The following is a 26,356-nucleotide window of genomic DNA, read 5'->3' as shown; positions in this document are numbered from 1 at the left end:
CCCATGAATTTACCACGCTGTTCTCAAGGTAGGTATCAGTGAGTCAGAAGAAAAGGAGCTATGCAGAGGAGTTATTGATCTCTCTCTCTCTCTCTCTCTCTCTCTCTCTCTCTCTCTCTCTCTCTCTCTCGTAGGGTTTCACAGGTCTCCTGCTTCTTAACCAACGATGCAGTTTAAGAAAGATTCAAGAAAATATTTGCTAAATAAACTAGAGTAAAAAGTAACACAATAAAATAACAATAACGAGGCTATATACAGGGGGTACCGAGTCAATGTGCGGGGGTACAGGTTAGTTGGGGTAATTTGTACATCTAGGTATGGGTAAAGTGACTATGCATAGACAATAGAGAGCGCGTAGCAGCAGTGTAAAAACAAATGGGGGGGTTGGGTGTGTATGTTTTTGTTTAATTATTCTTTGGTTGTGAGAGTTGGTGGTTTTATTGACATTACTGGGGGGGAGGGGGGGGGGTAGGTGTCAATGTAAATAGTCCAGGTGGCCATTTGATTAAGTGTTCAGCAGTCCTATGGCTTGTGGGTAGAAGCTGTGAAGGAGCCTTTTAGTCCTAGACTTGGCGCTCCGGTACCACTTGCCGTGCGGTAGCAGAGAGAACAGTCTATGACTCTGAGACTGGAGACTTTGACAGTTTTTTGGGCCTTCCTCTCACACCACCTAGTGGATAGGTCCTGGATGGCAGGAAGCTTGGCCCCAGCAATACGCACTACCCTCTGTAGCGCCTTACGGTCAGATGAAGAGCAGTTGCCATACCAGGCGGTGATGCAACCAGTCAGGATACTCTCAAATGCTGCAGCTGTAGAACTTTTTGAGGATCTGGCGACCCATGACAAATCTTTTCAGCCTCCTGAGGGGGAAAAGGTGTTGTCATTCCCTCTTCACAATTGTCTTGGTGTGTTTGTACCATGATAGTTTGTTGGTGATGTGGACAACAAGGAACTTGAAACTCTCAACCCACTCCACTACAGCCCCGTCGAAGTTAATGGGGGCCTGTTTGGCCCGCCTTTTCCTGAAGTCCACGATCAGGTCCTTTGAGAATTTTGGTTTTGCTCATATTAATTTCCTGGTTTACAACCAGTGTTGAAAAAATATGTGAGTCCGATAATGAAAACCATATAATCATTTTAAAAGGCATTGGTTGAGATGATAAAATATGCCAAACATAATTCATGTTTCATTTCATTTAAAATTGGTTGTCAACATTAGCTCAACCACTCGGTTAACCTCAAAGTCTAAGCCTTCTATGGGTAAGAGTATAACACGAATGACAAGCAACCCAAAGGTTGTGTGTTTCAAATCTCATCATGGATCATTGTAGTACTTCCGGGTTGGAGCGAGCGGTCGCACTTCGCACTTTGGTCCGCAGGTAGTATAACTTTTCATTACATTTCATTACATTTCATTATAGTACAACGGTTTGATTTGTCTAATCTTAGCAATTTCTTCTTAGCTAGCTACATAGCCGTCTTTGTATCAAAGATAATTGCGTAATTATCGTATTTCGTCGTCCTAACGCAGTCTACACTGCTATCTGCTATCTGCCCAGCAGCTAGCCAGCTAGCAAACGTCCACCGTCTACCGAATAGCAGCACTGTAGCAACTATTACACCCAACTGAACGACTTGATTAGTGTAGTGTTAGCTAGCTACATAGTTGTCTTTGCTGTCTTCGTATCCAAGATAATTGTGTAGTTTAGAGTGTGTAGTTTTAGAGTGATTATCTTAATTTACCGAGGTTAGCTAGCCAGCTATCTGTCRTCCTTAACGTAGGAGACACTGCTAGCTAGCCAACAGCTAGCCAACGTCTACCGAATAGAACTTCCGCACTCAACAACCCGGTCGCATTCCGCTTCGCTCCACAGGTAGTATCACATTTTCATTTCATTTCATTACAGTACAACGGTTTGATTTGTTTGATCGTAGCTAGCTACATAGCTAGCTACATAGCCGTCTTTGTATCAAAGATAATTGTGTAGTCTAGAGCGATTTTCTAGGTTAGCTAGCCAGCTATTGTCGTTCTTTTAACGCAACGTAACGTAATCAACACTGCTAGCTAGCCAGCTAGCCCCCGAATAGCAGCACTGTAGATAGCATTTACACTCAACGGAACGACTTGATTAGTGTAGTGTCAACAACGCAGCCACTGCCAGCTAGCCTACAAAGTCAACAACGCAGCCACTGCCAGCTAGCCTACTGCAGCAGTACTGTATCATCTTAATCATTTTAGTCAATAAGATTCTTGCTACGTAAGCTTAACTTTCTGAACATTCGAGACGCGTAGTCCACTTGCCACTCAATCTCCTTTGCATTAGCGTAGTCTCTTCTGTAGCCTGTCAACTATGTGTCTGTCTATCCTGTTCTCTCCTCTCTGCACAGACCATACAAACGCTCCACACCGCGTGGCATCGGCCACCCTAATCTGGTGGTCCCAGCGCGCACGACCCACGTGGAGTTCCAGGTCTCGGTAGCCTCTGGAACTGCCGATCTGCGGCCAACAAAGGCAGAGTTCATCTCAGCCTATGCCTCCCTCCAGTCCTCGACTTCCTGGCACTGACGGAACATGGATCACCACAGATAACACTGCTACTTCCTACTGCTCTCTCTTCGTCCGCCACTGTTCTCGCACACCCCGAGAGCTTCTGGTCAGCGGGGTGGTGGCACCGGGATCTCATCTCTCCCAAGTGGTCATTCTCTCTTTTCCCTTACCCATCTGTCTATCGCCTCCTTTGAATTCCATGCTGTCACAGTTACAGCCTTTCAAGCTTAACATCCTTATCATTTATCGCCCTCCAGGTTCCCTCGGAGAGTTCATCAATGAGCTGATGCCTTGATTAGCTCCTTTCCTAGACGGCTCACTCTCACAGTTTCTGGGCGACTTAACCTCCCCACGTCTACTTTGACTCATTCCTCTCTGCCTCCTTCTTTTCCACTCCTCTCCTCTTTTGACCTCACCCTCTCACCTTCCCCCCTACTCACAAGGCAGGCAATTACGCTCGACCTCATCTTTACTAGATGCGTTCTTCCACTAACCTCATTGCAACTCCCCTCCAAGTCTCCGACCACTACCTTGTATCCTTTTCCCTCTCGCTCTCATCCAAACACTTCCACACTGCCCCTACTCGGATGGTATCGCGCCGTCCCAACCTTCGCTCTCTCTCCCCCGCTACCCTCTCCTCTTCCATCCTATCATCTCTTCCCTCTGCTCAACCTTCTCCAACCTATCTCCTGATTCTGCCTCCTCAACCCTCCTCTCCTCCCTTCTGCATCCTTTGACTCTCTATGTCCCCTATCCTCCAGGCCGGCTCGGTCCTCCCCTCCCGCTCGTGGCTCGACGACTCATTGCGAGCTCACAGAACAGGGCTCCGGGCAGCCGAGCGGAAATGGAGGAAAAACTCGCCTCCTGCGGACCTGGCATCCTTTCACTCCCTCCTCTCTACATTTTCCTTTCTGTCTCTGCTGCTAAAGCCAGCTTTCTACCTCTCTAAATCCAAGCATCTGCCTCTAACCCCAGGAAGCTCTTTGCCACCTTCTCCTCCCTCCTGAATCCTCCTCCCCCTCCCCCCCCCTCCTCCCTCTCTGCAGATGACTTCGTCCACCATTTGAAAAGAAGGTCGACGACATCCGATCCTCGTTTGCTAAGTCAAACGACACCGCTGGTTCTGCTCACACTGCCCTACCCGTGTCTCTGACCTCTTTCTCCCCTCTCTCTCAGTGAAATCTCGCGTCTTGTGGACGCGCGGCCGCGCCAACAACCTGCCCGCTTGACCTATCCCCTCCTCTTTCCCAGACCATTTCCGAGGACCTTCTCCCTTACCTCACCCTCGCTCATCAACTCATCCTGACCGCTGGCTACGTCCCTTCCGTCTTCAAGAGAGCGAGAGTTGCACCCCTTCTGAAAAAAACCTACACTCGATCCCTCCGATGTCAACAACTACAGACCAGTATCCCTTCTTTCTTTTCTCTCCAAAACTCTTGAACGTGCCGTCCTTGGCCAGCTCTCCGCTATCTCTCTCAGAATGACCTTCTTGATCCAAATCAGTCAGGTTTCAAGACTAGTCATTCAACTGAGACTGCTCTTCTCTGTATCACGGAGGCGCTCCGCACTGCTAAAGCTAACTCTCTCTCTCTGCTCTCATCCTTCTAGACCTATCGGCTGCCTTCGATACTGTGAACCATCAGATCCTCCTCTCCACCCTCTCCGAGTTGGGCATCTCCGGCGCGGCCCACGCTTGGATTGCGTCCTACCTGACAGGTCGCTCCTACCAGGTGGCGTGGCGAGAAGCTGTCTCCTCACCACGTGCTCTCACCACTGGTGTCCCCAGGGCTCTGTTCTAGGCCCTCTCCTATTCTCGCTATACACCAAGTCACTTGGCTCTGTCATAACCTCACATGGTCTCTCCTATCATTGCTATGCAGACGACACACAACTAATCTTCTCCTTCCCCCTTCTGATGACCAGGTGGCGAATCGCATCTCTGCATGTCTGGCAGACATATCAGTGTGGATGACGGATCACCACTCAAGCTGAACCTCGGCAAGACGGAGCTGCTCTTCCTCCCGGGGAAGGACTGCCCGTTCCATGATCTCGCCATCACGGTTGACAACTCCATGTGTTCCTCCTCCCAGAGCGCTAAGAACCTTGTGGCGTGATCCTGGACAACACCCTGTCGTTCTCAACTAACATCAAGGCGGTGGCCCGTTCCTGTAGGTTCATGCTCTACAACATCCGCAGAGTACGACCCTGCCTCACACAGGAAGCGGCGCAGGTCTAATCCAGGCACTCATCTCCCTCTGGATTACTGCAACTCGCTGTTGGCTGGGCTCCCTGCCGGTGCCATATAACCCCTACAACTCATCCAGAACGCCGCAGGGCGTCTGGTGTTCAACCTTCCCAAGTTCTCTCACGTCACCCCGGCTCCTCCGCTCTCTCCACTGGCTTCCAGTTGAAGCTCGCATCCGCTACAAGACCATGGTGCTTGCCTACGGAGCGTGAGGGAACGGCACTCTAGTCCTCCAGGCTCTGATCAGGCCCTACACCCAAACAAGGGCACTGCGTTCATCCACCTCTGGCCTGCTCGCCTCCCTACACTGAGGAAGTACAGTTCCCGCTCAGCCCAGTCAAAACTGTTCGCTGCTCTGGCCCCCCAATGGTGGAACAAACTCCCTCACGACGCCAGGACAGCGGAGTCAATCACCACCTTCCGGAGACACCTGAAACCCCACCTCTTTAAGGAATACCTAGGATAGGATAAAGTAATCCTTCTCACCCCCCCCCCTTAAAAGATTTAGATGCACTATTGTAAAGTGGCCGTTCCACTGGATGTCATAAGGTGAATGCACCAATTTGTAAGTCGCTCTGGATAAGAGCGTCTGCTAAATGACTTAAATGTAAATGTAAATGGATAACTTTAGCATTTTCGCTGATTAGCTACTTTCCATCTACTTACTACTTTTGAGCTACTTTGCAACTACTTAGCATGTTAGCTAATCCTTCCTCTAACTCTAACCTTAACCCTTTAATGTAACTCCTAAACCTACCCCTTTAATAGCTAGCACATTAACTAGCCCTAACCTTAACCCCTAAACTTAACCGTAACCCTAACCTTAACCCATAGCCTAGCTAACATTAGCCACCTAGCTAGCCTAGCTAATGTTAGCCACAACAAATCGGAATTAGTGTAATGTACACGAATGTGTTCAAATCGTGCAATACACACAACAAGCTGTGACAGTGTGTTGCCTGGCCTGACAAACAGCACTGTAGCTCAGACACTTTCCACCACAGATGCGGAAAGTCGACATTGTTAGGAAGTGGTAGAATGAGATGCAGCCCACGCAAAAAACAGATATCTCTAGCTTAAATTGACAGATTTTGATGGGGATTTTTGAATTATGTTAATTAGATTGACACACAGGTGTGTCAATAGACTCTTAAGGATTTAAAGGGTTATTAAGCATCTGTTTAAACACTTTTTCTACCCTTTAACATTATAGCAGTAGCAGTAGTTTGGCAAAATGTGATAGTTGTATGCGGATCTTGTCCATGGCTGTATCTAACAGACCAGGCCGTATATTATATTGGTTTTCAATCAATGCAATACATTGTGTATCTCTCCATAATAAAATATGTTGGAATATTTAACTTAGGCTAAAACCATTTTAATTAATTCACTTTTTGACAGCAGCCCTTTTGATTTGAAAAAAACCTTCCATACATATTTTCCCATTATAGAAGTGCTTATAGATATAATTTAAAAGCTTACAAACAGGGTTGTCAAAATATTTTATAATTTCAACCACAAAAATGTTATGTATTTTTTTACCTTAAACGTCAATGATATAAAAATGAATAAACTCAAATTATTTTTTATGTTCGCAGATGTTTTTGCTTAGACCCTATTTGACATCATCTAAGGTTTTTGTATTGTGCCCGCCATCGGTTGAGACAGAACATGCTCTTGAGTATAGGGTGGGTGTCATGTACTAAAATGGGAATAATATTGAAATTTTGACTTTCAAATGGTACCAAAAATATGCATATCCACACATCAGAGAATGTTGACTTGAATGGGAATATCTGTTGTTTAAAACTATACTGTCAATTCAACCTAGAGTAAAAGCAGGAAGTGTACCAATCAATGTGCTGTGATTTGTTGAATCAACTCAACTGACATTACAGCAAGTAGCCTAGTGGTTAAGAGTGTTAGGCAAGTAACTGAAAGGTCACTGGTTGGAATCCCTGAGTCAGCTAAGGGAGAAATCTGGCGATGTGCCCTTGAGCAAGACACGTAACCATAATTCTTCCTGTAAGTCGCTCGGGATCAGAGTGTCTGCTAAATGACAAAAAAAAGTACATGTAAAAAATACAGTCCATTGCATGAGCCACATAAGTTAACATCATTGAATATTCTACATTACCATGGGCATTTTTTGTTGTTGTTGAGCGTTTCGCTCTCGGAGTGTTCAGAGCGCACACTGGACACTCTGGCTGAGGAGTAGGGTTGATCCGAGTGTTCTGACCTCACAACGGCAGTCAAGCACCCAAGCTAACTGGCTAAAGTTAGCTAGCTTGCTAGCTACTTCTAGACATAAATGAGAGAACACCTCACTCTGAACGTTTTTCTCGCCCTAGAAGAGCTGGTTAGGTTGTTTTCATGTTATCCACAGCGTTGATGACTGTATCTGTGCAGCTGACAACAATTGAATAAAAACATTTTGCCGACATTTACTGACACCGGCAATATAACGAGTGTTGAGCGTTTGTAAATTCATCAGTTATTTGGCGCTTGTTTGGGATAGGGGGCAGCATTTTCACATTTGGATGAAAAACGTGCCCAGAGTAAACTGCCTGCTACTCATTCCCAGTTGCTAATATATGCATATTATTAGTAGATTTGGATAGAAAACACTCTGAAGTTTCTAAAACTGTTTGAATGATGTCTGTGAGTATAACATAACTCATATGGCAGGCAAAAACCTGAGAAAAATTCAACCAGGAAGTGGGCAATCTGAGTTTTGTAGTTTTTCAACTCTTTGCCTATCAAATATACAGTGTCTATGGGGTCAAATTGCACTTCCCAAGGCTTCCACTAGATGGCAACAGTCTTTAGAACCTTGTTTGAGGCTTCTACTCTAAAGGAGGGAGGAATGAGAGGGGATTGAGTCAGTGGTCTGGCAGAGTGGCATGAGMTGACCAGCGCGTTCACGTGAGAGTTAGCTTGAGTTCCATTGCATTTCTGAAGACAAAGGAATTCTCCGGTTGGAACATTATTGAAGATTTATGATAAAAACATCCTAAAGATTGATTCTATACTTCGTTTGACATGTTTCTACGAACTGTAATATAATGTTTTTGACTTTTCTTCTGAACTAAGCGATCGCGCATTGAGCATTTGGATTACTGGGCTAAACGCGCGAACAAAAAGGAGGAATTTGGACATAAATTATGGACTTTATCCAACAAATTTATTGTGGAACTGGGATTCCTGGGAGTGCATTCTGATGAAGATCATCAAAGGTAAATGAATATTTATAATGCTATTTCTGACTTCTGTTGACTCCAACATGGCGGATATCTGTATGGCTTGATTTGTTGTCTGAGCGCCGTACTCAGATTATTGCATGGTTTTGAAATCTGACACAGCGGTTTCATTAAGGAGAAGTATATCTCTAATTCTGTGCATAACACTTGTATCTTATATTAAAGTTTATGATGACTATTTCTGTAAATTGATGGGGCTCTCTGCAAAATCACCGGATGTTTTGGAGGCAAAACATTACTGAACATTACTGCGCCAATGTAAACTGAGATTTTTGGATATAAATATGCACTTTATCGAACAAAACATACATGTATTGTGTAACATGAAGTCCTATGAGTGTCATCTGATGAAGATCATCAAAGGTTAGTGAAACATTTTATCTCTATTTCTGCTTTTTGTGACTCCTCTCTTTGGCTGGAAAATGGCTGTGTGTGTTTTGTGACTAGGCTCTGACCTAACATAATCATATGTTGTGCTTTCGCTGTAAAGCCTTTTTGAAACCGGACACGATGGGTAGATTAACAAGAAGTTTATCTTTCATTTGGTGTATTGCACTTGTGAATGTATGAAAGTTACATATTTCTTTCGTGCACTGCCTTTTCAGCGGAATGTTGAAAAGGCGCTGCCTTTTCCTAGCCATAAGGAGCTAACACACTCAGACGAGAGTGCTCTGAAATTGGAGTAGATAGTCAGAGGGAATTTACGAACGCACCCTATGTATAAAGAGGAGGAAGGGAAGCGCTACTAAGGTACACTATAGTATATTTTGGTAGATAGAAGGTGCTCTTTGGTAAAAGGTGTAAATTGGTCATCAAAAAAGAAAGGAGGACCAAGGCACTCTTCATATAATTAATTAAAATGCCTTTATTAGTATGGCATGTTCAATAGAAACAAAGTTGTTTCAAAACCGACGCGTTTCGGCTGCATGGCCTTCATGGCCTTCGTACTCCCTGACGAAGGCCATGCAGCCGAAACGCACCCTATGTATACTTTGTTCTTCACCAAATCCGGATTATTAAATAAAAGTAAAACTTCCTTAACATCAAGCTGAATCTGTCCCAATTTTTTTTAGAAAATTAGAATTAGAAAAAAATACTTATAGTTTAATTTACAATTTGACAAAATACACACTTTTCATCAATATCAATTTTAAATGTTGACAGTACCTGGCAAACTGCATAAATTTAGTGAATAATTTTAAAAGACACTTCACAGACTTTGTTAATGACACAATACTTTTCTATTTAAATTCCATACCACTTTCCAATTAATGTTATTACATTTAGAATTCCAGTATACTTTTGCAGGAGGAAAACCAGGCTCAGTACATATCTTCATAATATTACTTCACTTTTTATCCTTGATACACACACATGATCTAATAGGATGCTAAAATGTAATTCTTTATTCCTCTCATAAACATAATTTCCCTGTACAAGTCATATAAGACCTATAGGTATTGCATCAAAAACTATGGTATATTCCTTCAAGTCACTGGAATACCATATTTATTCAAAAACTCAACATAATTACATAGTTGTCCATTTTCATTAAATAATTGTGTCACTAACAAAATACCTTTCTCGAACCATCTTTGGAAAAATAAAGGTATTTTTATGTCTTTGTTATTCCAAATCAAACAGCTATGAAGGGAGAAATTATGTTTATACAGAATTAACCAGTATAGTAACGCTTGCTTATGTAATTGGCTAATTTAAGGGGAATTGTATTTAGTTCAAAGTAAAGTTTTATGAGAAATTCAATGCCACCGACCTTTAAAAAACAAGATTTTGAATAATATTCCAAATTCTATCCTTAAAGTGGATGTAATTCTTGATCTATCTAGTCTTAAACATAATGTTGGATTTAACTAAATCAATGTTGGATGTACCAAAATGTAAACCTCCCTGATCTTGAGTGTTACATAATACACTTTTTTAAATAATGTGGATTATTCCTCAAACAAATTAAAAAGTTTAGTGTCTACCTCTTTAATTGTTGCTTGGGGAACATCCAATGCCATTGTAATATATATTAATCTTGATAATCCTTCAGTTTTTGAGAGCAATACATAACCATTTAAAGATAAATCGCTTAACTATCAAGGCTCAGGCTAAGACCCAGATGCAGACACAGGAGGCGGATGGTACGAGTCTCAGAGTTTATTATAGTACAAGGTGCAGGCAAAAGGTAAGTAAAGGCAGGCAACGAGTCGTAATCCAAATCAGTCAGGCAGGTACAGAACGGCAGGCAGGATCAGGACAGGCAGAAAGGTCAGAACTGGGAACACTAGGAAAAACAAAAACAGGAGACAAAGGGCTGTGAGACAGAGGTTTAATCCTAGACACATGAAAAGTGGGATGTATACAGAGGGTGCAGGGCAACAGAAGACAAACAGCAGAGGGGCTAAGAATCTTTGAGCTGGGGAAAGGGCAGATGAAACTGGGGGAAAGTTTACAGGTGGAAAACCATACCCTCTGCCTGAGCTATTAGCAGGGCGATCCGCCTGTCGCCAATTCCTGGATGTGATCTTCAGAAGAACGGCCATGGCTCTCTTCCAGGTACGGTGACAGCGGCGGACGAACATCTGGTTGGAGGGTATCCTGACTTCTTCCTCTTGCTCAGGGAGGAGCAGGGGCTGATATCCCAACACTTGAAGGGCGAGAGAATTAAATAGCTAACTTCATATTAGCTCGCTAGCTATCTTGATGTATTTATCAGTGTAAATTTAAAAACACAAACCTGGTAGCTAAGTAGATAGCTAGCTAACAGCAATGGCATGGAAGAGGGTGAAAGGTTTACCAGCTCCAGCTGTCAGAGAACCGAGAGAGTAGGCTACTCTGGATATGGCAGTCACGTTTGAAAATATTCTCCAGTTCTTGCCTGACAACCAGACTGTGGTACCTCTGGGTCACAGTCTGAGATTAAAGCAATACATTTGTTTGGGAAAATGCCCTCTCGCATGCTCTACAAGCCAGAATGTTGAATGAAATTATATTTTAATTAACTTACTTTACCGGTTGGTCTTTTTGCATGTAGGAATGTGAGACAATATATCCACAGTATTAAAATAAACTTTTCAAAGTGCTGGTAGTGCGTTCAGCTTTCTATCACCTGAAGCATGTGCACAACATGAAAACACATGCATGCCACACACATGCTTGCCGAGCTAGGGCAAGTGTTTACATGACTCTGTGCATGCTTCAGGTGATAGACTAAACTTCCTGATCAAAATGCTCTTTTATGCCCAAAGTAGAATGAAATGAAATTCAACGTCAGGTTTCCAGGGTACTCCAGTCCCTAGTGAGCAAAACTATGAGGACAGAAAGATATAGCAACATACAGTACCAGTCAAAAGTTTGGACACCTACAGTACTCATTCAAAGGTTTTTCCTTATGTGTACTATTTTCTACATTGTAGAATAATAGTGAAGACATCAAAACTATGAAATAACACATATGGAATCATGTAGTAACCAAAAAAAGTGTTAAACAAATCAAAATGTATTTTATATTTGAGATTCTTCAAAGTAGCCACCCTTTGCCTTGATGACAGCACACTCTTGGCATTCTCTCAACCAGCTCCACCTGGAATGCTTTTCCAACAGTCTTTGAGGAGTTCCCACATGTGCTGAGCAATTGTTGGCTGCTTGTCCTTCACTCTGCGGTCCAGCTCATCCCAAAACATCTCAATTGGGTTGAGGTCGGGTGATTGTGGAGGACAGGTCATCTGATGCAGCACACTTTTTTTGTTCACCTGGAATTATGCATTAGTAATAATAGCCTACTTATTATTAAAATATCCCATGTGTTTACCAGTCAAATTTCCAGGGTTAAAAGTTCCAAGCCTTTTATATTCATTCTATTTCTATGCTTCTTAGATTCCTGCAAACAAGCCATTGTCCACCAGACAACCATGTGACATTCAGGAAATCTGGAACAAACAGTAAAATCTTCACTGTAGGATTCCAATTCAAACCTGATTCTTTGTTTTACACATCCAGCAGAAAGGAGCGACATGTGGCTAAGCAGTGTGCTGTGATCAAGGTAGGTATCAGTGATGTGATCAGGAGACATGCAGAGGGATTATTGATCTCTAATGACTTCATCTCTCTCTCTGTATCTGTTTGTCTGTCAAACTCTGTATCTCTGTGTATCTTGTCTGTCTGCTAGATGAGGTTTCACAGGTCTCCTGCGTCAGATCAGGAAGTAAGCAAGAGGAAGTAAACAAGAGGAAAGTGATTTTTGCTTTTGGGGGAAGATTTGTTATCATCAAAATACATTTAGCAACTGTGTAGAAGTTGTTTTCTACTATTTAATAGTATAGCAGTAGCAGTGGTTTGGCAAAATTGTATAGTTGTATGCACATCTTGCCACTGGATGTATCTTTCCTTAGATGTTTTGAGTGTCCTGCTCATTAGTACAGATCAGGCACTCACCTTGGCTTTGAACTAGTTGCCTTGGAAACACCTCAATTTACATCTTCTAAAAAATAAATAAATTGACTATTCAAAAATAAAATATTATTTAACTTGACATATCATAAAGCATTCACTCGTATATTGTGTTGGTTTTCAATCAATGCAATACATTGTGTATCTCTTCATAATAAAAGATAAGTGTTGGAATATTTAAATCCATTAGAATTCATTCACTTCTTGACAGCTACCCTTTTGATTTGAACGAAACCTTCCATACATATTTGCCCATTGTAGAAGTGCTCAGAAAGTGACTTTTTGGACATGAATGCCAAAACATTCAAGAGAATAATGTCAAAGTGGAATTATGTTTTTCGAAAGTTTTACAGATGAATTAAAATAAAAAGCGAAAATGTCTTGAGTCAATAAGTATTCAACCCCTTTGTTATGGCAAGCCTAAATATACTGAACATAATAAATATACACGTAACATGCAACAACTTCTAAGATTTTACTGAGAGTTACAGTTCATATAAGGAAATCAGTCAATTGAAATAAATGTAATAGGTCCTAATCAATGGGTTTCACATGACTGGGCATGAGTGCAGCCATGGGTGGGCCTGGGAGGGAAGAGGCCCACCCACATGGCAGCCAGTGCCAGCCGCTGGGGTGCCAGGCCTAGCCAATCAGAATTAGTTTTTCCCCACAAAAGAGCTTCATTACAGAAATAAATACTCCTCAGCACTAAAGTAATACTGCAAAAATGTGGCAAAGCAATTCTCTTTTGTCCTGAATACAAAGTGGTATGTTTGGGGCAAATCCAATACAACACATCACTGAGTACCAGTCTCTATATTTTCAAACATAGTGGTGGCTGCATCATGTTATGGGGAGGAGGAGGAGGACGCAGAGCAGCTCAAACACGTGATGGAGCAGCAGGGTGTAGTGCAGAAACAGCTGGAGCAGGTACTTAATGTCACTTTCTTCATCAGTACTATACCACTGTCTTACCCTAACACTAGGCTATGCCCTCAATTCAACCCTCAAACTGCCCTTGCTTGGAACTAAGTTTTGAGACCAGACCAAAATGTAGACTTTTTTTCCTTCAGTTGACCAAACATCCTTTCAAGGCTCCTTGTAATTGTCATAATTATGTATTGAATTATGTCAATACAATGTTGAATTGTTATTGTCTGTCTTGCTAGCTGTTTGTCCAAGTTCTTATGTAATATATATTTTTGGTTCTTGTCCTTTCAGATCCGGAAGCAGCAGAAAGAGCATGCTGACCTGATCGAGGAGTATGGTGTGAAGCAGCAGCAGGGTGGCAGTGTCATGCCTCCCACTGTGATGCCAGCAGCAGTGCCAGGGATGCCACCAATACAAGGCGGCCCTGCCGGCATTGTACCAAGTGGGCCTCCAATGAACCACCCATCTATGAACCACATGGTGCAGCAGGTGCCAATCCATYCAGGCCAGCCAAACGCCCCCCCAACACGAATGCCCATGCCCAACGCACCAGCAGGCTGGCATCCTGGAGCTCCCATGCCCATGGGCGGACCCAATATGCCCCCTCAGGTTCCCATGGGAAACCCAGCTCAGCAGCCTCAACTGCCCATGGGCAACCTGCCTCAGCAGCCCCCACAGATGCCCCAGCAGATGCCTCCCCAAATGCCCCAGCAGATGCCTCCCCAAATGCCCCAGCAGATGCCTCCCCAAATGCCCCAGCAGATGCCCATGGAAAACCAGCCTCAGCCTCAACCTAGCGGGGTCAAACCCCCACAGGGCTCTGGTTTGAAGTTTGACGACAACAACCCGTTCAGTGAGGGCTTCCAGGAGAGAGAGCGTCGGGAGAGGCTGAGAGAGCAGCAGGAGAGGCAGAGGGTCCAACTAATGCAGGAAGTAGAACGTCAGCGCGCCATAAAACAACGCATGGAGATGGAACAGCAAGGCATGCTGGGGCCTGACGGGGGGAACATGGTGCCCCTCTCTCAGATGCCGTTCTTCAATRCTGAGCTGCCACAGGACYTCATGCAGMAGTTAGGACCGATGTTCCCCCTGCAGCAGCCCATGCAGCCAGGGATGGGCTCTCCTCCCGGGACCTTCATACAAGGYGGAGACCGGAGGGCCATAATGGGTAACGGGATGATTCCTCAGGACACGGGACCTGGTTTTGGGCCTGATAACATGGTACTACAGGGTAACTTCACCCAGGGTCCACCCAGACCCCGGAGGTTCAGCGGCCCAGGCGTGATGCCACAGATGCCCGGAGAAGGCCCTCCATTTGGGGKCGGCAACTCCACCACGCCCCTGCCTTCCAACTTCCCCGGCTCGGGTCAGTCTCTGATCCAGCTCTACTCCAACAYCATCCCGGATGAGAATGGCAAGAAGAAAAGAAACAGGAAGAAGAAGAAAGACAATGACGATGCAGATTCTGTGAAAACGCCGTCCACGCCGCGCTCTGACCTGACTGCCCCTCTGACGCCCTGCCGGTCAGACACATCCTCCACACCCACCAGGAACAACGCTCACCTCTTCGGGGACCAAGACCTTTCCAGGTCCCCCTTACTTGGCTCCTCCACCTCTACCCCCAGCCATAGCCACTCAGAGCTGGAGAGGCAGCTCTCTGGAGGTCTGGGTGGAGGGCTGGGTGGTGTTGGGCAGCCTGTAGGGATGGGTAGCCTCCCATCAGACATCTCCCTAGCCAGGGCCCAAGCTCTGGAGCAGGAGCGCATCCTCAGCAACATCAAGCTGGAGCAGACTGAGAGCACCGAGTGCCATGGACCCAGAGATGGCACCTCCTCGCACATGGGCTCAGGGATGGGCACGGTGAAGGAGGARGGTGGAGCTGCAGTACAGAGCCCCTCCCACGGCGGGGGAGCAAAAGGGGAATCTGGGGGTAACAACGAGCTCCTCAAACACCTGTTGAAGAACAGGCAGACGCCTCTTAATGGACCAGGGCTTCCCCACCAACGGTCAGACAAGAGCCTGAGGTCTGAGGAAGAGGAGGCGGATGCAGACTGCAAGGCCCTGCTGCTAAGGCAGAGCTCCATGGACAGCAACGGGGTGAGTCGGTCTGGTAGATGAGGCATGGCAGTGGAGGTTGGTGAAGGCTCATTGTAACAGTTGGGATGGAATAAATGGAACGATCCAGTTCCATTCATTACAATGAGTCTATCCTCCGATTTCTCCCTCCACCAGCCTCCATTGAGTCACAGYGACCGCTAGCTTGCTATGTAGGTAGGTGAGCAGTCAGTGTGAGTCACAGCCAAGCCAAGTAGGCTCTGAGTCTGGTTCAGTGAATCAGTCCAATGGGTTGCTGCCTGTGACAAACTGCTGTGAGTCATAGTAGGAGGCAGTATTTTAGGCTGAGTCATGATTCATGAAATGGTCTCTCAGATCTTCTCCTGCTAAAAATAATGGTGGTGTTGGCAGAAATACCCAAAAGGCTTAAGAGTTGTGAATTGTAAAAGTTATTTATGAACAGCGTGGTGTCATGTTTTTTTTATATAGATAATTTTCTATTTTTGTGATTACCGATAAACGAGACACTGCTTTCTTACCAGTGTCTATGACAATTGACAAAGTACTCATCTACCTTCTCCCAGGCGTACTCAGACGGACAGCTCTCTGGCCTCCCAGAGTTCCCAGGACCACTGCTCACAGGACAGGAGAAAAGGAAAGGCAGGAACAAGAGGAACCCCAAAGGAGGAGAGAGGCCCGCCTCTCGTTACAAGAAGAGGAAGAAAGAAGGGGAGGAGAAGCAACTGGTGCACTCCAGCACTGATACACTAATGACCCAGCTCAAACAGGTAGGGAGTAGACTTAAACATCACATAACACTAGGGACTGTGCAGTCCACCACAGACAAGAAGCCAATGATATAGGCATAGTCACTTTAACCATACCTACATATACATACTACCTCGATTAGCCCGACTAACCGGTGCCTGTATATAGCCTCGCTACTGTATATAGCCTCGCTACTGTTAWTATTCATTGTCTTTTTACTGTTGTTTTTTATTTCCTTATTTATCTATTGTTCACTTAATACCTTTGTTTTACTTAAAAATGACGCTGTTGGTTAGGGCCTATAAGTAAGAATTTCACTGTAAGGTCTACACCTGTTGTATTCGGCGCACGTGACAAATAAACTGAAAGCTGTTGATACTCTACACACACGTCAGAGACTAGACTTCTTCTTACACCAATAGGCCACATTCAGCATGTTACATTTACTCATCTCACATTAAGGGGAGCTAAATGATCCCTTCAGAGATGTTTCCTTCCACAGCTCTGTCTTTAACAGCGCTGTGATGCATCGACCACAGAGCTAGCTAATTACAGATAGGATTATCCTAGGACGGTGCCCCGGGTGTGTGTATGCTGATACCATTACATGCATCATAGCCACATTACTGCTGTGTTAATGGACTAGCAAATGAAGCTGCTAGGTTTGACAGTTATACACCCAGCCATTACTGGTGGTTATTATGGAGAAGAATGGGACATATTATAACCCCCCCCATGGTGCTCTTCATTGATTAAATCTGTATGCAGCCGCATCACTTCATAAATGGCTTTAGTTAATTGCGATAGAAACTACACAGTTTGATTGCATACCAGTATTCAGTTTGATGGCATGGAGCCACGATATGGTCTCCTGGAGGGCAGGGGGACCATATAAAAATGATGTAAATTGAAACAAATGGTATCCTAGCCCACTGGGTGCTGCTACACCATACTGTCTGCATATCATTGATAAATGAGACATAAATAATATTGTTTTTCTCACCAAAGGTTATTATGAAACAGTCAMCCAGCTCTTTTATTACAATTTACGTGCTGTTTTGTTGAAGTTTAAATTACTGTAATTTTGATAAGTAATTGCTGTCTTCGTTTCCTTCCTATTTGGGAAGGGAAATCTAGACTTTCCAAACACGCTTCAATTTGAAATACCCAGTAATCGCTGTAATCAATAAACAAGGATAAGTTACCCACAGACTTCCACTAAACACATAGCCGCCACAGTGGAGTTAAAGATGTGAATAATACCCCAGGCATGTTAATTGACTTGGTGCTATTTGTGTTCATACAGTGAGCTCCAAATTGGGACAGTGACAAATGTTTTGTTGTTTTGGCTCTGTACTCCAGCATTGGATTTGAAATGATGCAATGACTGAGGTTAACGTGCAAACTGTCAGGTATAAGTTGAGGGTATTTTCATCCATATCTTGTGAACCGTTTAGATATTACAGCACTTTTTGTACATTGTCCCCCCATTTCAGGTGACCAAAATTATTGGGACAAATTCACTTGTGTATTAAAGTAGTCAAAAGTTTAGTATTTGGTCCCATATTCCTAGCACACAATGATTACATCAATCTTGGGACTCTACACACTTGTTGGATGCATTTGCTATTTGTTTTGGTTGTGTTTTAGATTATTTTGTGCCCAATTTTATTGTAAATAAGAATTCCAGGTGACTACCTCATGAAGCTGGTTAAGAGAATGCCAAGAGTGTGCAAAACTGTATCAAAGCAAAGGGTGGCAACTTTGAAGAATCTCAAATATAAAATATATTTTGATTTGATGAACACTTTTTTTGGTTAATACATGATTCCATATGTGTTATTTCATAGTGTTGATATCTTCACTATTATTCTACAATGTAGAAAATAGTGAAAATTCAAGAAAAACCCTGGAATGAGTCCAAACTATTGACTGGTACTGTATTCCTTAATTAATTGTGAATAATGAGGAGTGAGAAAGTTACAGACGCAATAATATCGTACCCCCTCCCAAATGCTAACCTCATTTGTTATCGTAATGGTAAAAGGTTAGCATGCCTTGGGGGTGTGATATTTGCGCGTCTAACTTTCTCACTCATCATTATTCACGATTGATTCATTCAGGACTATCCATAATCGTGGTGGCATCCACATTAATATAGATGTGTTTAGAAAAATATTCAATTCATATTTACAATATAACTCCAAAATGACACAATACATTATTTACCATTCATTTCTATTGGGCACAAAATAATCTGAAACACAACCAAAACAAACAACAAATGAACCCAAGTTTGTTAAGTCAAAAGCTTGATGTAATCTATTGCGTGCTACTGTAGGAATATGAGACCAAATACTGAACTTTAATGTGAATTTGTCCCACTTTTGGTCCCCAAAATGGGAGACTTGTACAAAAAGTACTCTAATTTCGAAATGGTTCACACGATATGGATTAAAATACCCTAAAATTTAAGTTGACAGTCTGCACTTTAACCTCATAATCATTGTATCATTTCAAATCCAAAGTACTGGAGTACAGGGTCAAAACTACAACAAAAAGATTCACTGTCCCAATACTTTTGGAGCTCACTCTATATCTGAGGTAATTATGGAAGTTGTCAGGCAGTTTACACCACCAAAGAACATTCCTCTCACTTCACATATAGTTCTATCATCATTAGCGCATTAAACCTCTGGCCTTTCTTCTCCCCTGGCTGTAACTCTTCCCTAGGTCATTACTGGAAATAAGAATGTTGTCACATTCTCTGGTCAAATATTAAAGGGTTAAATAGATAAATAAATATGCGTAACCTCCTCTCTGTTTCTCTCCATCTCCCTTCCTCTCTCTCGTTCTACAGCAGCTGTCCCTCCTGCCCCTCATGGAGCCCCTGATAGGGGTGAACTTTTCCCACTTTGCCCCTTACGGCAGCGGCCAGCTGAACGGTGAGAACCTCCTGTCTGGGACATTTGGCAGCGGCTCTCTGGACGGAGTCTCTGACTACTACTCCCAGCTCACCTACAAGGTGAGGCCTCACCTCCAACCGGAGTTTATTTTGTTCTTAAAAAAAAAAAATCCTACTCATCTTGTATTTTTTATTTAAAAAGAGACAGACTTTGAATGAGCTAGGGAGAGATGGAGGGATCCCACGCAAACATGTACTGCATACTGTATGCGCAGAAGGTGCTGGCACTACCCACTAGACCAGCCCCAGGCACAAGACACTTTAATTAAGATGAAGTTGAATGATGCCTTTGGTGCCTTTGAAGCAGTGATTTGTGGTAGCAAGAGACTACTATGATACAATATTATATATCCCCTGTTGTAGTATGGTGACATGTATTCCTTGGCTTGTTTCTTCAAAGCAGAACAATCTGAGCAACCCCCCCACCCCGCCGGCTTCACTCCCTCCGACTCCTCCACCTGTAAACCGACAGAAGATGATCAACGGCTTTGCCACAACAGAGGAGCTAGCCAGCAAAGCTGCTGCCATGGGTGAGCACTGGGGAGGGTTCAGAGGTCACGGGTGACCAGGGGTTATTGGTAGATTAGTTCCAGCTTGCTGAATATCTGAAGCAGTTTTTTTTTACCTCAAAATAATGTATCATACACAGCATTCTGAAATGTGTTGAGAAGGTTATGCTGTTTTGAAAGTTCATAACCTTTCCCCAACCCCTATTGAGAAAATGGCCATGAAAGTTTTTGCAACAATTTCCAACTGTAGTGTCATGCTGTTAGGACCAATCTTAATGTCTCATTCATATGTTCCTCTTCTATGTAGGGTCCAAAAATCTGGTCTCCAAGCCGCTCCACGTCCCATTCAGGACAGAGGAGAACCTGCTGGCCCGAGCCATCGCTCAGGGACCTAAAACTGTGGACGTGCCAGCCTCCCTCCCCACGCCCCCTCACAACAACCAGGAGGAACTCAGGTAAGTAAGGCCTCTGCTCCCCATAACAGGGCAATTAGGAGTATGGTTGCAAATTAAAGTAATTTCCCCCAAATTCCCAGGTTTTCCAGAAATCACTCTCTCAAGATTCCCGGAATCAATAGGGAATTAGCAGAAAATCCGGAATCCTCCTACCAGGGTTTCTGTCAAATCTGGTAATTTCAGCAAAATTACCAGAATTTTGCAATCYTAATTAGGAGTGATGTCTTTGGTTATGCTTTACATCTTAAAGATGCCGTATTACTTTCTAAACCTGTCATTGTGATTACAGTGTATTCTGTAAATACTTGGCCGCACAATCATTTTCCCTACTGGGACAAAGATTCATTTGAATTGCACTTCATAGACAGTGCAGTGGACACTTTGTATACTAATATTTGTCTAAAAACATGCATTCTCCTTGATCTGGGTATTCGGACTAGGCTGTAGATACATGTAGTGAGCTCCAAGTATTGGGACAGTGACATTTTTGTTGTTGTTTTGGCTCTCTACTCCAGCACTTTGGATTTGAAATGAGGTTAAAGTGCATATTCCTAGCAGTCCCATATTCCTAGCACGCAATGATTACCTTGTAATTTTATTTATGTTTTTAACCTTTATTTAACTAGGCAAGTCAGTTAAGAACAAATTCTTATTTACAATGACAGCCTACCCTGGCCAAACCCTAACCCGGACGATGCTGGGCCAATTGTGTGCCGCCCTATGGGACTCCCAATCACGGCCTGTTGTGATACAGCCTGGAATCAAACCAGGGCCTGTAGTGATGCCTGTAGCACTGACATGCAGTGCCTTGGACCAATCACGGCCTGTTGTGATACAGCCTGGAATCAAACCAGGGCCTGTAGTGATGCCTGTAGCACTGACGTCCAGTGCCTTGGACTTACATGAATGTGGATGCTATCATGATTACAGATAGTCCTGAATGAATCTTGAATAATGATGAGTGAGAAAGTTAGACGCACAAATATCATACCCACAAGACATGCTAACCTCTCACCATTACAATAACATGGGAGGTTAACATTTTTKGGGGGGTATGATATTTAAGACTAATTTATCACTCATTATTCGCGATTATTTCAGGATTATCCATAATCATGGTAGCATCCACTGTCCCAATACTTTTGGGGCTCACTGTATATGATTCAAGCTTTCAGACTCAACAACAATTTCTACACAATGTTCTTAGCTTAGGGAAGCCTGATCTAGACAATTTACAGTTGTGAAGGCAATTATATTTGTGTGAAAATAGCCTATTTGTCTAAAAACAGTTATTTTCCTGTATGTACTCAGACTAGGCTGTAGATATACCATACAGTCTTTCACAGACTCCAAAACAATCTCAACACAATGTACTCAGTTTAGGGAAGCCTGCGATATGCAATGTTATTTTTTGTGAAAAATAGGTTGACCAACATTGTTGTTTTGATACATACTAATGTTAACTAATGTTTCTCTCAACCCCCTCCCTCTCTGTCACAGTAACAGGCTTGGACAGGAGCATTGTAAGGACCGGGACACACCAGATAGTTTTGTCCCCTCCTCGTCCCCAGAAAGTGTGGTTGGCATGGAGATAAGCCGTTACCCAGACCTGTCATTGGTGAAGGAGGAGCCCCTTTCCCCCGTCCTTCCCATGCTCCCCACACCCTGGGGGAAAGGTAAATAAATAAGGTTACACTTTATTTTAACATAATAAACCGTTTATAAGCCATTTACAAAAAGATTGCACACCATTTAGGATTAGGGTTCAATACTGCTCATTAGATTAGGGACTGCGAAATTACTTTATGATCAAATCACATTTTATTTGTCACATGCACGAATACAACAGGTGTCGACCTTACCGTGAAATGCTTACTTACAAGCCCTTAACCAACAATGAAGTTCAAGAAATAGAGTTAAGAAAATATATACTAAACAATCTAAAGTAAAAAATAACAATAACGATGCTATATACWGTGGGTACCAAGTCAATGTGTGGGGGTACAGGTTAGTCGAGGTAATTTAGAGCTAAAGTGACTATGCATAGATAATAAACAGCGAGTAGCAGCAGTGTAAAAACAAAGGGGGGGGRTTGTCAATGTACATAGTCCGGGTGGCCATTTCATTAATTGTTCAGCAGTCTTATGCTTTGGGGGTAGAAGCTGTTAAGGAACCTTTTGGACCTAGACTTGGCGCTCCGGTACCGCTTGCCGTGTGGTAGCAGAGAGAACAGTCTATGACTTGGGTGACTGGAGTCTCTGACAATTTTTTGGGCCTTCCTCTGATGGCAGGAAGCTTGGCCCCAGTGATGTACTGGGCCGTAAGCACTACCTTCTGTAGCGCCTTTCGGTCAGGATGCTCTCGATGGTGCAGCTGTAGACCTTTGAGGATCTGGGGACCCATGCCGAATCTTTTCAGTCTCCTGAGGGGGAAAAGGTGTTGTCGTGCCCTCTTCACGACTGTCTTGGTGTGTTTTTCTCCATGATAGTTTGTTGGTGATGTGGACACCAAGAAACTTGACACTCTCGACCCGCTCCACTACCACCCCGTCGATGTGAATGRGGGCGTGTTCGGCCCTCCTTTTCCTGTAGTCCACGATCAGCTCCTTTGTCTTCCTCACGTTGAAGGAGAGGTTGTTGTCCTGGGGACCACACTGACAGGTCTCTGACCTCCAMCCTATAGGCTGTCTCATCGTTGTCTGTGATCAGGCCTACCACTATTGTGTTGTCAGCAAACTTAATGAGWCGTGCTTGGCCACGCAGTCTTAGGCGAGCAGGAGGGGACTAAGCACATACCCCTGAGGGGCCCCCGTGTTGAGGATCAGCGTGGCAGATGTATTGTTGCCTACCCTTACCACCTGGGGGTGGCCTGTCAGGAAGTTCAGGATCCAGTTGCAGAGGGAGGTGTTTAGTCCCAGGGTCCTTAGCTTAGTGATGAGCTTTGTGGGCACTATGGTGTTGAACGCTGAGCTGTAGTCAATGAACAGCATTCTCACATAGGTGTTCATTTTGTCCAGGTTGGAAACGGCAGTGTGGAGTGCGATTGAGATTATGTCATCTGTGGATCTTTTGGGGTGGTATGCGAATTGGAGTGGGTCTAGGGTTTCCGGGGTGATGGTGTTGATGTGAGCCATGACCAGACTTTCAAAGCACTTCATGGCTACCGACGTGAGTGCTATGGGGCGGCAGTCATTTAGGCAGGTTACCATCGCTTTCTTGGGCACAGGGACTATGGTGGTCTGCTTGAAACATGTAGGTATTACAGACTCGGTCAAGGAGAGGTTGAAAATGTCAGTGAAGACACTTGCCAGTTGGTCCGCGCATGCGTGATCACACTGTCGTCCGGAACAGCTGGTGCTTGTTGCTTGCCTCGAAGCGAGGATAAAAGGCATTTAGCTCGTCCGGTAGGCTCGTGTCACTGGGCAGCTCACGGCTGTGTTTCTCTTTGTAGTCCATAATAGTTTGCAAGCCCTGCCACATCCGACGAGCATCAGAGCCGGTGTAGTAGGTGTTGACGCTTTGCTTGTTTGATACCGGGATTTCTTATAAGTGTACGGATTAGTGTCCCGCTCCTTGAAAGCGGCAGCTCTATCCTTTGGCTCGGTGCGGATGTTGCCTGTAATCCTTGGCTTCTGGTTGGAATATGTACGTATGGTCACTGTGGGGATGATGTCGTCGATGCACTTTTGGATTGATGCCGGTGACTGAGGTGGTATACTCCTCAATGCCATTGGATGAATCCCGGAACACATTCCAGTCTGTGCAAGCAAAACTGTCCTGTAGCGCAGCATCCACGTCATCTGACCACTTCCGTATTGAGCAAGTCACTGATACTTCCTACTTTAGTTTTTGCTTGTAAGCAGGAATCAGGAGGATAGAATTATGGTCAGATTTGCCAAATGGAGGGTGAGGGAGAGCTTTGTACGCGTCTCTGTGTGGAGTAAAGGTGGTCCAGAGTTTTTTCCTCTGGTTGCACATGTGACATGCTGGTAGAAATGAGGTAACACGGATTTAAGTTTGCGTACATTAAAGTCCCCGGCCACTAGTGGCGCTGCTTCTGAATTTGCGTTTTCTTGTTTGCTTATGGCTATATACAGCTCATTGAGTGCGGTCTTAGTGCCAGCGTCGGTTTGTGATGGTAAATAGACGGCTACGGAAAAATATAGATCACAACTTTCTCTTGGTAGAAAGTGTGGTCTACAGCTTATCATTAGGTACTCTAACGCAGGCTAGCAATACCTCAAGACTTCCTTAATATTAGACATTGCGCACCAGCTGTTATTGACAGATAGACACACACACACCCACCCCTCGTCTTACCAGATGTTGCTGTTCTGTCCTGTCGATGCACGGAATACCTAGCCAACTGTATATTGTCCGTGTYGTCGTTCAGCCACGACTCGGTGAAACATAAGATATGACAGTTTGTAAATGTCCAGTTGGTAGGATAGTCTTGAACGGAGATCGTCCAGTTTATTCTCCAGTGATTGCTCGTTAGCCAATAAACCCACAAAATAGCACAGTTGATTCAGAGCCCGTAAAACGGCAGCCATCCCCTCCGTGCCAGTATGGCGAACTGTAAATGGGTTATAAATGTGGGAGTAATGATTAATAAATGGTTTACTACGGACCGTTAAAATAAGGTGTTACCATGAATTAATATGAATATACACAGCCTTGGTAATTTGTTTAAACTGGTAATAAATGATCAACTGTAAACAGAGATGTGCCTTTCTCACTAATATCGGCACATCAACATCAATCAAATGATATTTATAAAGCCCTTTTATATCAACACTGTCACAAACTGCTTTACACTATCAATGAAAGCAGTAAGTATTAATGAATCCTCCTTTAAAATATTATTCCTAATGTCTCTATTGTTCTTCCTGTAGGATCAGAGGTTAGGCTGAAGACTGAGCTCAAGACTGAGCCCTATGGGATGTTCTTTGGCTCGCATTTTGGCCCGCCGTCTAACGACATTAAACCAGGCCTGGTGTCTGTAGCCATCACCCTGAGACCAGCGGCTGCTGAGGTGAGTATTTCTGTTCTTTTGGCTTCACTTTCCCCTGCTTTCATAGAAAATCAGCAGGGAGGAAATGGTCTAGGTCCTTTGTTAATGTTTGTTGGTTATTGTTGGTAGCTTATTACCCTTTTTCCCAAAAACAATTCACCTCAGTCATTTCACTACTGGTCGAATATGTGAGGATTAAAACATCACCAGGCTTAATTGTAGGAGCTGAAGCCAATTCTTTGCTCTCTCTGTACTGTGCATGTGCCGGTGGCTTGATTGGCAATATCTACAACATACATTTTAATGTTGTGTTTTTGTTCTCAGAACATCACAGGTGTGGTAGCTGCCATCTCAGAACTGCTGTGTGTGAAGATCCCCAGCAGCTATGAGGTGAGCAGCACCCCGGGCCCAGACAGGGGGCCCCTGGCCATGCTCAGCGGCCTGAGGGTGGGCCCCCAAGGAGGCCTGGTGCACCGGCCGGGGGCCCCCATGATGTATCCGGGCCGTGCTGGTGCTGGGGACATGGGGGGCCCTCACCCTCACGGAGCCCCAGGCCAGCTCATCAGGCCTGGGGGAGAAGGACCACAACAGAGGATGATGATGCAACAGCAGCAGGGACATCCACAGCAGCACATCCGCTTCCATCCTGATGGACCAGGTGAGAGACTGGGCTACATCCCTGCACCTTATCGCCCCCTTATGTCGAAATACAGACATAACAGGGGATATGTTGCTGCTCTTGTGTGCTTGTCTTGAAATGAGACACTGCTGAAATTCATGTCCATCCAAACCTGTTTGTTAGTTTTCCAACTTACTTTTCTGAAATTAATCATGTCTGTCTTCAAGCATGACACCACAGTACCTTTTAGAAATGTGCATGGCAACAGAATATATATAATTGCCCATTAAGACAGTTGATTTTGCAATCAATACGACATCAGATTTAAAACATGCACAACAATATAATCCGGCCTACAAGAAACATTTACAATCCTCGTCATTGTTTCCCCCCTCGTTGTCCATTTTCATAATTAGCCCCTTTTAACAATGTTTACAAATGGTCTGTTAGACCCCCTTCTGTCAGGGGTCTAAAGGCTGTGTGTGTCTGGCCCACCAGGTAATGATGGGGATACGTATTGATCACACAGCGATA

The 26,356-nt window shown here is 44.2% G+C and overlaps 1 pseudogene; it reads left to right on the top strand.

The window, feature by feature from the left end:
- Positions 1–13,082: 13,082 nt before the first annotated feature.
- LOC111957019 (histone-lysine N-methyltransferase 2C-like) overlaps positions 13,083–26,356 on the top strand; it is a 26,772-nt pseudogene continuing 13,498 nt past the window's right edge.

Source organism: Salvelinus sp. IW2-2015, linkage group LG32, assembly GCF_002910315.2.
Source record: "Salvelinus sp. IW2-2015 linkage group LG32, ASM291031v2, whole genome shotgun sequence".
Lineage (NCBI taxonomy): Eukaryota > Metazoa > Chordata > Actinopteri > Salmoniformes > Salmonidae > Salvelinus > Salvelinus sp. IW2-2015.
This window is presented reverse-complemented; position numbering and strand designations above follow the sequence as displayed.